The sequence below is a fragment of the Bos grunniens genome, chromosome 12 (assembly GCF_055505025.1).
Source record: "Bos grunniens cultivar Pamir isolate PY7600 chromosome 12, Bosgru_T2T1.0, whole genome shotgun sequence".
In the NCBI taxonomy this organism is placed as follows: domain Eukaryota; kingdom Metazoa; phylum Chordata; class Mammalia; order Artiodactyla; family Bovidae; genus Bos; species Bos grunniens.
The window spans coordinates 78826450-78844667 of record NC_141176.1 but is presented as its reverse complement, the minus strand read 5'-3'; the positions used below and the strand labels follow the sequence as shown (position 1 = coordinate 78844667).

At 40.0% G+C, this 18218-nt stretch overlaps 1 protein-coding gene across 1 annotated transcript in view; it reads left to right on the top strand.

Moving 5' to 3' along the window:
• Positions 1-18218, top strand: part of LOC147361955 (ATP-binding cassette sub-family C member 4-like) — a 215456-nt gene that overhangs the window by 101710 nt on the left and 95528 nt on the right. The window lies entirely within an intron of this gene.

Here is an 18218-nt window from a genome sequence, read left to right as displayed (position 1 = left end):
AAACTAATACAATTATGTAAAGTTTAAAAATAAAATAAAATTAAAAAAAACAAAAAAACAAAAAAAACAAAGAAGGGCAATGCCAAAGAATGTTCAAACTACAATGCAGTTGCACTCATTTCACTTGCCAGCAAGGTAAGGCTCAAAATCCCTCAAGCTAGGCTTTACTAGTACGTGAACGAGAACGTCCAGATGTACAAGATTTAGAAAAGGCAGTGGAACCAGAGATTAAATTGCCAACAACTGTTGAATCATAGGAAAAGCAAGGGAATTACAGAAAAACATCTACTTTTTTGTTGACTACATTAAAGCATTTGACTGTGTGGATCACAACAAAGTGTGGAAAAATTCTTAAAGAGGTGGGAATACCAGACCACTTTACCAGCCTTCTGAGAAATTTGTATGCAGGTCAAGAAGCAACAGTTAGAATCAGACATGAAACAACAGACTGGTTCAAAATTGGGAAAGGGGTATGTCAAAGCTGTGTAATGTCACCCTGCTTATTTAAATTATATGCAGAGTACATCATGTGAGATGCTGGGCTGGATGAATCACAAGCTGGAATCAAGGTTGCCAGAAGAAGTATCAACAGCCTCAGATATCCAGATGATACCACATAATGGCAGAAAGCAAAGAGGAACTAAAGAGCCTCTTGATGAAGTTGAAAAAAGAGAATGAAAAAGCTGGCTTAAAACTCAACATTCAAAAAACTAAGATCATGGCATTCGGTCCCATCATTTCATGGCAAACAGATGGGGTAAAAGTGGTTACAGTGACAGATTTTATTTTCTTGGATTGCAAAATCACTTGTGGCTCCTCATGCACAACATACATTTTGAGATAACTTTGGCTCAAGGTGTTTTCCTCTGCCATAAAATGATTGACATGAATCTTGAAGAAAGGCAGGTTTCCAAGCAAAGACATGGTTTCATTAACATAGCTTAAGAGAATATTTGCATGAGTTAAACATACTGGTTTGTCAAGTCCGTTCTGAGTCTTAGGCAGAACTGAGTTGAAGACAGAGCCCAGGGTAAATACATAGTTCATTATCATAGCTTAAGAAAAGCATTTCCATAAGAAAAATGCATTGGTTAGCTCAAGGTTTGAGTAAAGTTCTGGTGGAACTAGGTGTTTTAGTGGCAACACAGAATTTTAAAATAAACCTCCTTTTAATTTTGTATAGAGAAGGGAAAAAAAATCTGACACTTGTAGTTTGTTTCTTCCTGCCCCTTAAGAGAGAGAGAAAAAAAAATTTATCTGACAGCAGCCTATTTCCTCCCTTTGGGGACCCCTAGCTTTCCTGCCTGTTACCCTCTCATGTTTACCTTTTTTCCTCCTATGATTTATGTTTTTGTATCCTAAGAAGTCTTTATCTTTAGAAGCATGAAGATATTTTCCTGTTGTTCTAGTTTTTTTAAGAAACTGATACATTTTGCATTAATTTTTACATATCAAAGTGTATTTAGTTGTGAGGTTTATTTTTCCCAGTTATTCTAGCCAAGTTTGTTAAAGACTTTTATACACTGAATTGGCACCTTGATTTAAAATAATTTGACTATATGTGAGGAAGTCTGTGTTTGGATCTTTGTTTTGTTCCACCAATCTTTTTGGTTCAATTTATTCCTGAATATTTAATGAGTTCAGTTCAAGTGAGTTCAGTTCCGTCACTCAGTCATGTCCAACTCTTTGTGACCCCATAGGCTGAAGCATTCCAGGCTTCCCTGTCCCTAACCAATTCCCAGAGCTTGCTTAAACTCATGTCCTTTGAATCAGTGATACCATCCAACCATCTCATTCTCTGTAGTCCCCTTCTCCTCCTGCTGTCAATCTTTCCCAGCATCAGGGTCTTTCAAATGAGTCAGTTCTTCACATCAGGTGGCCAAAGCATTGAAGTTTCAGCTTCAGCATCAGTCCTTCCAATGAGTATTCAGGACTGATTTCCTTTAGGATTGACTGATTTGTTCTCTTTGCTGTCCAAGGGACTCTCAAGAGTCTTCTCCAGCACCACAGTTCAAAAGCATCCACTTGAATGCAAAGAAAAAATACCATTTTCAAATGCTCATTGCTAGTATATAGAAAGCAATTGATTTATTTGAGAATTCACTTTGCATTTCCTGGAGTTGGTGGTGTTTTCTAAAATTCTATAGGATTTTGTACATATACAATCATGTCAGCTACTTGTCTGTTGTAACAAGAATGTAAGTAATTTGGAAGCTAGAGGCAAACAGATCATATATTCAAAGTGTGCTTTTGAGAGTGTTATAGCCACGCATCCCGGGAAACACACTCACTCAGAAGGATTATGCAGATAGTGGAGGGCAGTTTATTACACCGGCGGGCCTGTTGCAGGAAGGAGGACCCCCTCCAGGGCCCAAAACTGGGCTCTTGTCTAACACTCGGAAATGAATTGAGCGAGGAGACGCATGTGCTGACAGAGCAAGAGATTTTATTGGGAAAGGGCACCCAGGTGGAGAGCAGTAGGGTAAGGGAACCCAGGAGAACTGCTCTGCCGCATGGCTCGCATTGTCGGGTTTCATGGTGATGGGATTAGTTTCCAGGTGGTCTTTGACCAATCATTCTAATTCAGAGTCTTTCCCGGTGGCACACGCATTGCTCAGCCAAGATGGATGCCAATGAGAGGGATTCTGGGAAGTGGATGGACACACGGTGTCTCCTTTAGACCTTTCCTGAGCTCTTCTGGTTGGTGGTGGCTTATTAGTTCCATATTCCTTTTCAGGATCTCCTGTCATAAAACAACTCATGCAAATGGTTACTATGGTACCTGGCCAGGGTGGGAGGTTTCAATCAGTGTGCTTCCCCTAACAACTCCCCCCTGAAAGACTTCATACTCAAGATACTTCTTGGGAATTGGGGCGGAGGTGTCTTTCTTCTCTAACTTCTTCCTCCTGTGCATGGGCATAGGCCTGCCTAGCATAACAGAAGTCTCTCTCAACCTGATCTAAGTTGGAGTATTCCACATCTGAGACCAGCTTCCACCCTTGTAGTAACAGCAATTTAGTTTGAAACTGTTGGCCCCTCTCAGAGATGAAATAGACAAGGGCGAAACAGGAGACCTAACAGGATGGTCATCTCTGGTCCCTGGAAACAGAAGGCAACATTTGGGGTGAGGGTTGCAGGGTCTGTGACCCTTTTTGATTGGTTGGTGGTGAGGCAACAGAGCTGTGCTCCAGGAATTGTGTTCAGTCTGAAGTTACCATCCTCCACCTGGGTGGGGGCTCAAAGACATTGTTATGCATATTTCTTTGAGTAGGAACCTGGACTCTGTCTGGAGGCTGTACCAACCTTTGTTTCTCCTGTTTCTGTATCCCCTTGCTTCCTTGATTACCAATTGTTTGAATCCACCCTTTGGAACTCAGGGAAGGTCAAGGAGACTGAATGAAGCCTATATCCTACAGACAAGAAATGGAGAACACAGAACTGATCTCTACTCCAGAGCCCCACAGAGTTCTACTCAGTTTTAATTTAGGGAACTAGGCAACTATGACTATGATAACTTCCTATCAAAATGGAGCATAGGACTGCCTCAGCTTGTAGTATAGACATTGAATTGGAAGTATTTCTGAGTTCCAAGTTCTAGATCTGAGTCTTGTATAATTAAAATCTCAATCCCTTGGTCTGCCATTATGGTGTAACAGACCCAATTAGAAGTAGTTGGAGGAGTGATAACTGGAATTTAGTAAACAAAGTAAATCTCATTTCTTTTTAGAAGAATAGGCCTGAAACCCAGTCTGGACCTGGCACTTCAGGGAGACTTGTAGCCAGGTAGCCAGTTGCCTAGTTTTATGAAAAGTAAGGTTGCAGTTACTAGCTTCCAGAAGAGAATGTTTTGAGAATGGTGGCATCCAAGCCTGCCGGGGACCAGCCCCGGCTGATCCAGGGTATTCGAAGGAGAGACGGCATAGGCGAAGATCAGGAGACAATTGCTTAATTAAACGTTAATTAAGGATATAAAGAGTAATAGCTCAGTGAAGAAATTCAGTGGAGAAAAGAGGCTGAAATAAGGATAGCTCAGTGAGGAAATTCAGTGGAGAAAAGAGGCTGAATAATTCAGCCAGAAGGTAAGAGAAAGAACGACATGGTGAGACCAAGTTTCGGTGAACAAGGCCCCGCACTTTATTTTTCAAAGTAGTTTTTATACCTTAAGTTATGCACAGAGGATAATGGAGGAAGGGGTAGAGTCTTGCAGCAAACCAGGCTTTCTTCCTGCAAACTTATCATATGCAAAAGCTTAGGTGATTTGCATTATCTTCTGGCCCGGAGGCCTGTGAACATTTTAAGACCTTTTCTTCAGAAAACTTATTTTTCTCTAAAGGTGATTGGTCAGGAGCCACCCTCCAAAAGCATTAGATAAAGTTGCATTCCTACAGAGCAAAGGTGTGGTGGGCTATAACAAGAAAAAGAATTAACTCAAGGGTCCCAGGTTACAAACATTAAAGCTACTACTTACACCAACTATATTAATCAATACACTGCCAGGGACACAGCAGGTAAGGGATATGGAAACTTAGCAGCAAACATTGGCCCAACAAGTGAAAATCCCTTCACCAATACAATTTCTAATCAATCTTTTAACTATTCAAAAGAATCTGTGTTTACACAGTTTAGAACATCTCCTGCCTCTCACAGTTGGGAGGCTCTGAACAATCACATGTGGCCGGAAAAACCTATTCAGGCAGGCTAGAGGATTTCCAAAGGAGTTTGTAGGTTAAACACTGTCACACCCAGGAATTATTAACTGGAGCTGTAAGCTAACTTTTTTCAGAGAGGTAGTGGGGGACAGCCCCCCGTAAAGTCAGAGGTGTAGGTGAAAGCACAAAGCAGAAAGTAGGCAGACTCTGGTTTTGGGGGTAGATTGCTCGAGAATTTCCAGGGAGACTCCTGAGGCTTGATCCCGCCTTTGCGTATGCCAAGCCTCCTTCCTCATGACCTTTGCCAGAGGCGGAGCTCGCTCCCCGCAGGACTCAGAAAACTCAAGTGTTTAGCAACAACAAGGTCTAATCTGAAAGTACACCCATAGCATCACCTAGTTATTTCCCAGGATATCTGAACCAAAGCTACTCTATTTTGACTTTTAATTGTAAACTTTTCCTTAATAGACAAAGCAGATTTCACCGTTAATGACGTCAATGTTTCTTTAGGTATGAGAAGATGCAAGAGTTGGAACTCATAAAATCTTCTCCTGAAAAGATCTAACTATCTGAAGGCCTGTTCTGCCAGTTTTTCCCAGAGCACAGAGTGCCTCATTCCTAATTTTCACCCTGAACTCCTTTCAGGGGTGTTGAAAGTCAGCAGTTGCAGCGGCCATGATTTAATCTTTGTAGATGTAGATGGCAAATGTCAGTCTTCAGTTGGCAGAGCCCCTTTTTGCTCATAAACTTGACCATGATTTTGAAGGGGGCATTTCGTGACCATTTTATCCCATGGTGCTGAGAATGTCCATTCTCAGGTTTGGCAAAGATTTTGTTGACAGGCCACTCAATGTGCTGTTACTGGACTAGGCCATAAAAACAGTATCCAAAATTCTCTGGACCACCTGTCTTACTAGTCTCTTGGTCCAGGAAAATATTCCCTCTTGTTGCTTCTTCCCATATCTAGAGTTACACTGTTACTATCACCGATCTCATATGGGACTATATATTATTCTATTAGAGGCCTCAGACACACATTTGACAGTGTGAGAAACAGCAATTTTGTAAAACAGGTGAAATACAAATAACATAACCAGCAGTATTAGTAAAGTCACAAGTAAGACTTAAGAGCTTTCATTAGATGTAGCCCAGTATATCTCAGGTCATCTGACTTAGTCTGCTCTGTAGAATCTTTATCTTCCAGGGAAATTATATGTTGGCACCATCTATAAGGCACATAGCCCCGTTTTCTAGTATTACTAGACTGATTGTCCTTAGTATGATTTAATTGTTTCCAACACAGAGGAGACTTTAAGCCTAAATTACCATAGCCTGGTGTTATCTATCTAAATCCATCCCATAATTGTGGGAGATTTTTTTCTCCTTTGCTGAAACTTTTCTTGTTGCTCTGATTGAGCTTGAGTAATAGAAAAAAAAGCTCAAATTTATGGCCAGAGTCAGAGCAGGGATTATTAATTGGCCCAGTGAGGGGATCCCATCTAGTAATATCATAGTAACCTGAATATGACTATAATTTTTTTTAAAGTAAATTTTCTCAGGGCCAACCAGTTAGAGTCTTGTAGTAGAGAAATTTAACAAGGTAACCCAGAACTAGACACAGGTAATTGGCCACAAACCTGACAATTGAATTGATTTCTAAAACTAGCATAGAATCAGGCCTATGATAGAAAAGCATTTGATTTATATACAAAGGTCTAAGAAGTCAAGAAAACATGAATGATCATATGAATCAGGTCCAGCATCTTAGGCAAGCTGTCTACCTCTGATGTCGTCTTCTTCTCATCCTGCTGTAGTGTAGTTTCTCCTGCTTGAGCATCATTTTAAGGTGAGAGCAGGTCAGCTGTCTTCTCCACAGACCAATCCAGTGTAGGGGCCTTTGGAAGTGGGAATTAATCTAAGAGTTAATTTCCCTTCAGTATCATTGTGCATGAGCTAGTTAAGAGTACCTGGTAAAAAAGCCCTTCCATCTAGGTTGGAGACAGTCCCTTAAATTATGTCTTTTTCCAGTCCTGGTTGCAGGTCATGAGGCATCTGATCTTCATCCAAAGATAGATTACTGAGATAAGCTTCAGAAACAAACTTAGGGTGTTCTTTAAGAATTCAATTAAATTTTACATTAATATCACATAACAGCAAAGAACTACTTAAGAGATGAATCTTACCAGATGCAGACCTCCATTAACAAACTGGGATTTAACATTTTTTTGAAATATCTTTTTCTCCCTAAAGTTACCCTCATTTTTATTAAATTTTTATTAAATATAGGCTAGTTTGTTTGCAAAATAGATCTGTTCTCCCTAATTTTGGTCTGATGATTTATATGACCATAATTGATTATAGACTTTTTATTTTGCTGAAACATTTATAGAGTCTCAGACTGAACTTTTAAAACAAAACAGGGCTGGGAAACTCACACCAAAGGCTTATCACAGATTTTGCCTAACAAATCTAGGTGAATTCTTTCCTTTTTAAGTTCTCAAAAATTCCTTGAGATTTTTGTACCCATGAGATAACTTTCCTAACTCATTTGATAAACTTACTGGAAACCTAAAAATTTCAAATTTCTGGAGGAATCAGATAGAGAGAAAATATAATTGTTTTGTTTATAACGTTTAACTTTACCAAAGTATTGTCATAATTAGTTTGAGAGGAAGGTTTTTCCTACTCATTGAAAAACTGTAACTTTTCAGATAGAAACCATAAAAGTTATAAGCATATTCATTGGTTCATTCAGTCCTTTTGTTAACTTTTGTGAAGTCATCAGGTTTTCCATTAGAATACCAGGACATATCAGAATGTTAAGAACTCCATATAATTTCTAGGATATCCGTATTAGTAATTTTACCATATATTATAACATGAGCGGATTTATTACTCATTTGATAATCTTTTTCATGTAATTTAACCAACCAAATAAACACAGTTTAAAATCTCTCTTTGGGATGATTCAGGGGCCCTCTGAAGCACCCCAAAGTTAGCTAGAGGTCAAAGGAACTTCAAAAAAATTTGATTTAGGAGGATTTATCAAAAAGATCAGTTAAAGAAAGAAAGAAAAAAAAAGAAGAAAAAAAAGAAAAAAAGATCAGTTAAAAGCATTTAGAATATTTGGTCAGATTTAGTCGATGTTGATGGGTATATCATTTAGCTTGTTGATATGTCACAATGGGCATAAATACCAAGGCTCAAAGTCTAGTGAAAGTCAATTCCGCCATCTTGGACCTAGTTGACTCTAACCAGTTTTCTTACGGCTGTGTCATTTCTAACAAAATCCATTTATCTAACTAATTGTAATCCAACTTTAGAAAATCCTGATCATGCATAACTCTTTAGTATTTTTCACACCTTTTTCTTTCTTTTTTTTTTAATACTGAAAACACACTTCCTACTTTCATTTAGCAACCAAGAACTAACTTTTTATTAGCATTTTATAGATTGGTGAGCATAAATACCAGTGATAATTTCTAAAACTCTTGCTTTCTTAGAACATTTTAGGATGGCACCAAACATTATTCATTTATAGTCCCAAATCTCTTTAGTTTCTCTGTAAAAGGAAATTAGTGTTTAATAGTAAATGTTTCAAAATCTTATTTTATTTGGAAATGACCTAACTATTCAATAGAATTCCAACACTTAGCACACTTGGCACAACCCTTAAAAATTTAAGTTATGCCAATCTGGAAAGACAATTTTAGACATATATTTCTAAAGAATAATTATTCTTAATAGAGTTATATAAAAGCTCATATCGCATTTACATTTTTAAGAAGTTTCTTCACTCGAGGTAATTTCCTTGTTAACAAACTTGTAACATATATAATATTTAACTTATATTAAACCTAGGTACAATGAAAATATCCTACTTAATGTTAATTACTCTAAGACATGTCTATATTAGATAGGTCAACAAAAAAACATTAATATCAGGTATTTAATAGTGAATATTTCCCAGTTCACATGACCTGGAATTTATTGTTTAATTTGGAATTATTTGATTTGCTGGGAGAAATATCAATAACCTCAGATATGCAGATGACACCACCCTTATGGCAGAAAGTGAAGAGGAACTAAAAAGCCTCTTGATAAAAGTGAAAGAGGAGAGTGAAAAAGTTGGCTTAAAGCTCAACATTCAGAAAACTAAGATCATGGCATCTGGTCCCATCACTTCATGGAAAATAGATGGGGAAACAGTGGAAACAGTGTCAGACTTTATTTTTTGGGGCTCCAAAATCACTGCAGATGGTGACTGCAACCATGGAATTAAAAGACGCTTACTCCTTGGAAGAAAAGTTATGACCAACCTAGATAGAATATTGAAAAGCAGAGACATTACTTTACCAACAGAGGTCCGTCTAGTCAAGGCTATGGTTTTTCCTGTGGTCATGTATGGATGTGAGAGTTGGACTGTGAAGAAGGCTGAACACCGAAGAATCGATGCTTTTGAACTGTGGTGTTGGATAAGACTCTTGAGAGTCCCTTGGACTGCAAGGAGATCCAACCAGTCATTCTGAAGGAGATCAGCCCTGGGATTTCTTTGGAAGGCATGATGCTGAAGCTGAAACTCCAGTACTTTGGCCACCTCATGCAAAGAGTTGAGTCATTGGAAAAGACTCTGATGCTGGGAGGGATTGGGGGCAGGAGGAGAAGGGGACGACAGAGGATGAAATGAATGGATGGCATCACTGACTCAATGGACATGAGTCTCAGTAAACTCCGGGAGTTGATGATGGACAGAGAGGCCTGGTGTGCTGTGATCCATGGGGTCGCAAAGAGTCGGACACGACTGAGCAACTGAACTGAACTGAATCTTTTTTTAAGCCAAATAAATAGAGCTCATTTACAAATTAACCTCAAAAATATTACCCAGAGATAAAGACATACCACGACATACTTAGACAGACACAGTGCAAGACCTAGCTTCATTTTCTAAGTTTAGTCATGAATTAGATACTACAATATAAAATTTATTAATTTATAAAGAAACAGTTTAAATAAATAAAAATTTTAAAGTCTTTTTCCCCTTTTTCCTTAGTATCAGGAGTTAGAGATGGTCTAGATAAGTATTCCTGAGAGCCCTGGTCTCAAGGTACGGGGAAAGAAAATCAAGTTCTAACAAAATGGCAGCAGGTCTAAACCAAATGGTGGCCAGACAAAGCAAAATGGCCATCAAAAATCACAACACAGAGCACAGAGTTAAAACACACACATATAAACCTGGCAGTCCTCATCAGACACTCTCTTAAATACAAGAATACAGTTTCTCAGAAAACCTCCTATAGAGACACAGAACTTCAGATCCAAGTACTAACATCAAAGATTTCAAAGGGAGGAAAGGAAGCCAGGTTGAAAGAAGAAGAGGGAGGAGGCGGGAGATGGGGGTGAAAGGGGTGGCCTTACAGACATCTCCTGGTACCTACAGATCCCCAGGTGTTATGGGACTTTACCCTGGGCCTCCAGAGAAGGGAGGACTAGAACTTGGCCCTATCAGAAATCAGACCAGGCCAGAACCAGAATTCGAGTTCTCTGCCAAGAGGAGGTGATCAGTCTCCAATCCTCAGCTCAGGCTGAGAGCCCTTTGACCAGATTCCTGCATCCAGGACCGGGGGACTAGAAAAATGGGGAAGGATAGGAAAGGTTAAGGAGAGGAAAGAGAGAGGGAAGGGGAGAGAGGTCAATAAAGTCTCTTGTTCCTTACTGATCGGGGCACTCTGGGCAGTTGTCCGCATCAGGAGGAGACCAGGGACAAAAGGGTCCCAGTTGCGGCTGCTGGGTCTGGTCCATTGGCAGGCAAACTGGCCCCTGAGTACCCCGAGTGGTCAGGATGTCAGTCTCAGTGAAGAAGAGTCCTACCAGAGTCGCCATTTGTTGCAGGAAGGGGGACGCCTTCCAGGGCCCGAAACTGGGCTATTGTCTAACACTCAGAAATGAATTGTCCTAGGAAACACATGTGCAGACAGAGCAAGAGATTTTATTGGGAAAGGGCACCTGGGTGGAGAGCAGTAGGGTAAGGGAACCCAGGAGAACTGCTCTGCCGCGTGGCTTGCAATGTTGGGTTTTATAGTGATGGGATTAGTTTCCGGGTAGTCTTTGACCAATCATTCTAATTCAGTCTTTCCTGGTGGCACATGCATTGCTCAGCCAAGATGGATGCCAGTGAGAGGGATTCTGGGAAGTGGTCGGACATGCGGTGTCTCCTTTAGACCTTTCCCGAGCTCTTCTGGTTGGTGGTGACTTATTAGTTCTGTATTCCTTATCAGGATCTCCTGTCATAAAACAACTCATGCAAATGGTTACTATGGTACCTAGCCAGGGTGGGCGGTTTCAATCAGCGTGCTTCCCCTAACAGGCCCAAGGCAAGGTCTTCTCTTAGCCAAGGACCCCAACCAGCATTTGTGAAAATCTTTTATACCCCATGCGTACGTGTCCAAACCCACCACCCCAATTTCCTTGAGACTTACATAAAACAAAGGAAGGATAAATACAATCACAATAACCCCATTATTCAAGTGTTACAAGTGTTAGATGTTCAAACAGTTAATAATCAATAAGCCTGCAGTTACACTCCCATAGATACAGAAAGAATTTATGACCTGTCCGGAGGCAGGGGTGATTAGAGTCTGTTTTCTCGTAGGCGATGAGTAACCTGGATGTGATCTTCAAGATTCCCCTGTCCAGAGGGGGTCTTATCCTTCTACTGTAGTTTCCGTAGGCACTAAGCACAGAGTCCAGAGTTCATTGGAGAGGTGGCCGAGCATGATCAGCGTGAACAGGCCTACGATGGGGTCCAGGCCCTATGAATTCCTTCTTCAAGAGGAATATTTTAAATCTGCAGCATTAGAATATGGTGTTCATTCTAGCAGTAGAGTCTTCCTGTGGAAATTTAGTGTTTTTACTGTCACCCATATATACATATTTAACATTTAAAATACTCAGCCTAATTTTGTGTCCTTGGGATTTATTTATTTATTAAAATTATTGGGCTTCCACCCCACCCCACCAAAGACATTTTGTGTTCTGGGCTTAGAACTCATCTTTCTCATAAAACGTTTGTTTTTAATTTAAATAATAATTCTTAAATCAACACAAGTTTAATGATCAGTCTGCTCTGTGAGCTGAGCAGGCTGTTATTCTCTAATAAAAAGAAATCTGGAACTCATCCCTGCATGGGAAAGACCAGATACAACCCCAAGAAACAAAACAAAACTGGAAAATGCAGACAGAAGTAAATATATAATAATGGAGTATATCTTCTGCTGCTGCTGCTAAGTAGCTTCAGTTGTGTCTGACTCTGTGTGACCCCATAGGTGGCAGCCCACCAGGCTCCACCATCCCTGGGATTCTCCAGGCAAGAACACTGGAGTGGGTTGCCATTTCCTCTCTAATGCATGAAAAGTGAAATTGAAGTCTCTCAGTTGTGTCTGACTCTTAGCAACCCCATGGACTGTTGGCCTACAAGGCTCCTCCATCCATGAGATTTTTCAGACAAGAATACTGGGGTGGGTTGCCATTGCCTTCTCCAGGAGTATGTCTAGATATTAATTTTGAAATATTAATTTTATCTTTATTTGGGATACAGTATTGGGCAGAAATGAAAAGGACAATCTTGGGGTCAGAATGACTGAATTACCAGTGTGCTCAGTTGCTCAGTTGGGTCTGGCTCTTTGTGACCCCATGGAGTGTAGCCCGCCAGTATCCTTTGGGGAGCCCATGAGATTTTCCAGGCAGGCATAATGAAGTGGGTTGCCATTTCCTCCTCTAGGGGATCTTTCCGACCCAGGGATTGAACCCACATCTCCTTAGGCTCTGGCATTCCAGGTGTGTTCTTGACCTTGGGCAAATTGCTAAATCTCTCTGAGTATCACTTTCCAGTTTTATAAAAGGAGAGAATAATCCTTCTTACTCAGATTTGCTCTGAGAATGAAATTAAAGGAGGCCTGTGGAATAATTGAGAGGTGGGACACATGCTAAGCCTCATGAAATGTCATCTATTATTGGTATTTGAGAGGGCAGAATATCCATGACGTTTTTGGTGAGAATTGTACAATTTCTTCAGTATTATGAGAAAATTTGCCCTGGGCACTAATAATAAAGCAGTTTCATAGTTTTCAAATTTTTTGATTAAACAGGTTTTTAAGCAAAACCATTAACATTTTTCATAAGCATTATTTTTTCTATTTCTTTACTGCTTTTGTGTATACTTCATTAACAATTTATTTAGATGACAGCATACTTTGTCAATAATAATGTAGATATTTTTCTGGAATTCTCTTGCTTTTCCTATGATCCAACAGATTTTGGCAATTTTATCTCCAGTTCCTCTGTCTTTTCTAAATCCAGCTTGAGCATCTGGAAGTTCTCAGTTCACGTACTGTTGAAGCCTAGCTTGGAGAATTTTTAGCATTATTTTGCTACCATGTGAGATAAGTACAATCGTGTGGTAGTTTGAGCATCCTTTGGCATTGTCTTTCTTCAGGATTCGAATGATAATTGACCTTTTCCAGGTCCTGTGATTACTGCTGCATTTTCCAAATTTGCAGGCATATTCAGTGCAGCACTCTAACAGCATCATCTTTTAGGAATTGAAGTAGCTCAGCTGGAATTCCATCACCTCCACTAGCCTTGTTCTTGGTGATACTTCCTAAGGCCTACTTGTCTTCACATTCCAGGATGTCTGGCTCTAGGTGAGTGATCACACCATTGTGGTTATCTGGGTTACCTGCCTCCTGAGAATCTGTGTGCAGGTCAAGATGCAACAGTTAGAACAACAGACTGGTTCCAAATTGGGAAAGAAGTACGTCAAGGCTGTATATTGTCACCCTGCTTATTTAACTTATATGCAGAGTATATCATGCGAAATGCTGGGCTGGTTGAAGCACAAACTGAAATCAAGATTGCCAGGAGAAATGTCTATAACTTCAGATATGCAGATGATACCACCTTTATGGCAGAAAGTGAAGAGGAACTAAAGAGCCTCTTGGTCAAAGTGAAAGAGGAGAGTGAAAAAGCTGGCTAAAAACTCAAATTCAAAATATGAAGATCATGGAATCCGGTCCCATCATTTCATGGCAAGTAGATGGGGAAACAGTAGAAACAATGATTGAATTCATTTTGGGGGGCTCCAAAATCACTGCAGATGGTGACTGCAGCCATGAAATTAAAAGAAGCTTGCTCCTTGGGAGAAAAGCTATGACCAATCTCGACAGCATATTAAAAAGCAAAGACATTACTTCTTGACAAAGGTCCGTCTAGTCAAAGCTATGGTAGTCATGTATTGATGTGAGAGTTGGACTATAAAGGAAGCTGAGCATCAAAAAATCGATGCTTTTCAACTGTGGTGTTGGAGAAGACTGTTGGGAGTCCCTTGAACAGCAAGGAGATGAAACCAGTCCATCCTAAAGGAAATCAGTCCTGAACATTCATTGGAAGGACTGATGCTGAAGCTCCAATATTTGGGCCACCTGATGTGAAAAACTGACTCATTGGAAAAGACCCTGATGCTGGGAAAGATTGAAGGCAGGAGGAGAAGAGGATGACAGAGGATGAGATGGTTGGATGGCATCACTGACTCGATGGATATGAATTTTAGCAAGCTCCAGGAGTTGGTGATGGACAGGGAGACGTGGTATGATGCAGTCCATGGGATTGCAAAGAGTTGGACATGACTGAGTGACTGAACTTAATGTGGTTTGTCAGAAATAGCTTCACAGGACAGCATCCTTTCTGAGGATGGGAGATGGGGAGATGACTGCTTTAGTCATCCCGACATCCTAAGCAGGCTCTTTACCTGTACCAAGAGGCTGAACTGGAGTGAACACAGTTGAATTTCCTAAGATTCAGTACTGTACAAAATCTAGCTTTTGTACTTCCTTTGATATCAATAGACCAGTTCATGGTACATGAAACAGAAAAAGTCAAATTGATCTTCTCTTTGGACTGAATTGAATAATTTGGTTGGTTTAGTTAATTCAGAGGTGTTCCACTTTTCCTTTAGTTTTCTTTAAATTCTCAGCAGTTTCATAACAGTAAGTCTTCTCAAAGAAGCAGCAGAAGTTGAAACAAAGAGAATAAGGAATAAGATAATAAACATCTCAAAAAATCTTGACTTGCTGCTGTAACCTTAATATTATCAATTTTTGGAAGACCTAGAATTGGGAAGAAAATACAGAGAGGACAAAAACTGTACTAAATGAGATTTATTGGTCATAGTATTTCTAAAATAACTTATTCAAACAAAATAGACCTTAGATTCAATTTTCTCTGTGGCTAGAGAAAAGCCACAGTCACTTTGTACATCATCACCACATCTAAGAAAAGCATCACCTGCTCTGGTATATCCTTGGGTAGTACTCAGCTGTTCCAGGGATTAGAATGAGTGGCCTCTTAGGGTCCAGCTTCATGAGATTCTTAAGGTTCTTTAAGCCCTTAAGTCTGTAATACACTGTTCCCTCCTCCCCTGGCTGCTGTGACCAGAGCACACTGAAACGTGATAATGATGGACTTAGAGTTTATATTTGTTATCCATAAACTGGTAAGCACATTATGTACATAATCTCATTTAATTCCCACCACCATCCTTTTATAGTGTTGCAATATCCCAGCTTTACTAACATTAAAAGTGGGTGGGGGATCTTACCATCCCTGTTAATTTAGGGTGAGCCCTAAACCCTCTTGAAAATTAACAGTCTCAGATACCTCAATAGCTGTCTAATGGAATTTCCCCTCCAAGTGTACGTTGTCATCTCTGCAAATTAAAGATTTGTTCTGACTTGTGAAAATTCAGCATGTACTTTCAAGTGAAATACTATCCTTGAATGTTTGCATTTATTCATATGGAATAATAGACTTTTGATAGAATTCTCAAATGGTGTGCTCCAAATAGGTTATAAACATATTAAAAATGATTCCCCTTATTTCTTGGGGCATCAGGACTTGGGTCACTTGCTTCTGGGTCAACACGTCTCCTGCTGTGTACACATCATTGTCTCAGTGCCATCGTGAGAAATAGTTACAGAAGCACTGGCCATGGTGATGTGGGCCATCAGATGGGCCTGAAATTCAGTCAGATGGGAGGAATTGTGTGTGTAGCTTGGATTAGGTTCCTTGGAATCCTGGGAATGTGGAAGGACAATATGAGATTGGCTTCAAGAAAGGGATGTTTATTGCACCCAGGAATGTTCTATTTCCTTTGTTAGACTGTTGACTTTTTGCTCAGATCCTATTTTTGCCTTCTACCAACTTTTGCAAAGAGTTTTAGAGAGCTGGAAATAAATAAAATATTCATAAATGTATACACACAGATACTTAAAATGTAAACCTATACATTTGTGTGTGTGTGTGTGTTTATATAATATTTAATCTACTATAAGACTGGCTGTAATATGCCCTTCAAAAAGAAAGAAAACTCTTAGAGAAGGTCTATTTGAATTGTTTCAGAATTTAGGGGCATGAAATCTGAAGGACATAACCTAACTGGGGATCTTTTGAGAACAATAGTTACTGATCTTTAATATGTACACAAGGAAAAAGCATTGGCACAGCTCTCTTCATTTTGATCTTATGTCACTTCCCAGGTTATCCGGCAGGCTGGGGTAGTCATTAAAGGCCCTTAACTGGATAGAAACAGATGATTAAAACTGGTGAATATTGTCCAGTCAAATAATGTGAATTTGCTTAAAAAAAAAACAAAAAACGAACTGTAATTTGGATTTTTTCCTGATTGATGTTTCAGCAGGTTTTTTTCCCCTAACAACCAATGATGACACCCCTAATGACTTTACTTAAGACCAGACATGGAAGGAGCTAGAAGGACCCCACCCCATGAACATGAAGGTTGCAGCAGTGTGGGATGCACAGTTAAACCAGTGTTTGTTAAGAAATTGTTCATCTGTAGGTCTAATAGGTGACTCATTGGAAAAGACCCTGATTCTGGTAAAGATTGCAGGCAGAAGGAGAAGGGGACAAAAGAGAATGAGATAGTTGGATGGTATCACCAACTCGATGGACATGAGTTTGGGTAAACTCCAGGAGTTGGTGATAGACTGGCAGGCCTGGCGTGCTGCAGTCCATGGGGTCACAAACAGTCAGACACAACTGAACAACTGAACTGAGGTCTAATATGAGAGAGATCAGACACGCCTATTTCCCCTCATTTATGATTAGAATTTATTCCTTCAGGATTCCATCCTCTTCATTCTGAGTTTTATATTGACACCATGGCACAGATGAGAGAAACAGGGAAAGCACATGGGTCTCCATCCAGATAATGCAGTTTGCTTCTCAAGGGCTCCTGGCCACAGAGTCACAGTTCTGGAAGATTCCTCCTCCTTCTAGGCTCCTTCTCCTGCAGCTGTGGCTCTTGGATTACCTGAGTACAAACCACTCCTGTCTTTCTCCATGACCTGCAGTCCTTCCTGAAAAAACTTAGGACAGTCACTTGCTCTCCCAGCTTCATGTTTCTTATCTACAAATGGAAATGATAGTTCTTCCTTTTCTTATTCACAAGATAGTTGTGAAGATCCTCTGAGAAAACTGATCTGGAAGAGCTATGAAATGATATCCCGAATCTCTGTGATACAGGCATTACCCACCCTAACCCATCCCTTAGAGATGTACCAGGGCCAGTTGCCCTGGGTGACAAGGATGGGGATGCCCTGGGTTGGAGAGCATGGGATGTGGGTGCTCAGGCTGAGAGGACCCAGAAAACCAGTTTTAACTCAGACAAGCATCTCAGCCTTGTCCTGCCTCCTTTTTGGTCAAAATTTGTATCAGGTATGATTACTACCTGCAAATTATTCATGCCACTCTCTGTTTGTTAAACCAGCCTGTGAAATTCAGTTATCAATCTCTTCTTAGATTTCTTTAAAAAAGTGTTCATATATTCTTCCCTGTGTTTCCTCTGCCCTCTCTGCCTTGTGCAGATTGTCATGGATTTGTCTCCACTTGAGATCATAAACTTCAGAGGCCTTGACCCAGACCATGTGAATCTACACATCCCCAGTATCGACCCCACTTCCGTAGAAGGCAGACAATAAGTGTTGATTGCATTCCTATCGCCTGAAGTTGTCCATTGTGATATCATATAAAGATGGATACTTAAAGGAGCAGCATGTAATGTTTGGTTTCTATTTTTTATGCCATCTTTTTAGACCAATGTCATTTCCCAAGATAAAATCACATTATGGGATGAGATGATTAAATGAGTGTTCATAGAATTTTTGGCACAGTGACTTATATGCAGTAAACATCTGATAAATGGTATTTGTTGGTGTTTAATCATTAAACTTTGAAATGGACATTTTACATACTTAGCATAATGGTGGAAAGTTGGATGTACATTGGGGACAAGCTTAAATGTGTCATAATAGCTCATGACATGGGCTCTCCAGGTGTGTGACTTAGGCTTTGTAGTCTCGATCAAGTTGTTTTTCTTCTCTATGTACCTCAGAGTCTCCATCTGTAAAATGAGATAATACTGTTACTACATAGGATTATTGTGAGGATTAAAGAGTTAATACATGTGAAGTGTTGAATGTGTGGCCCTGTACACAGTCA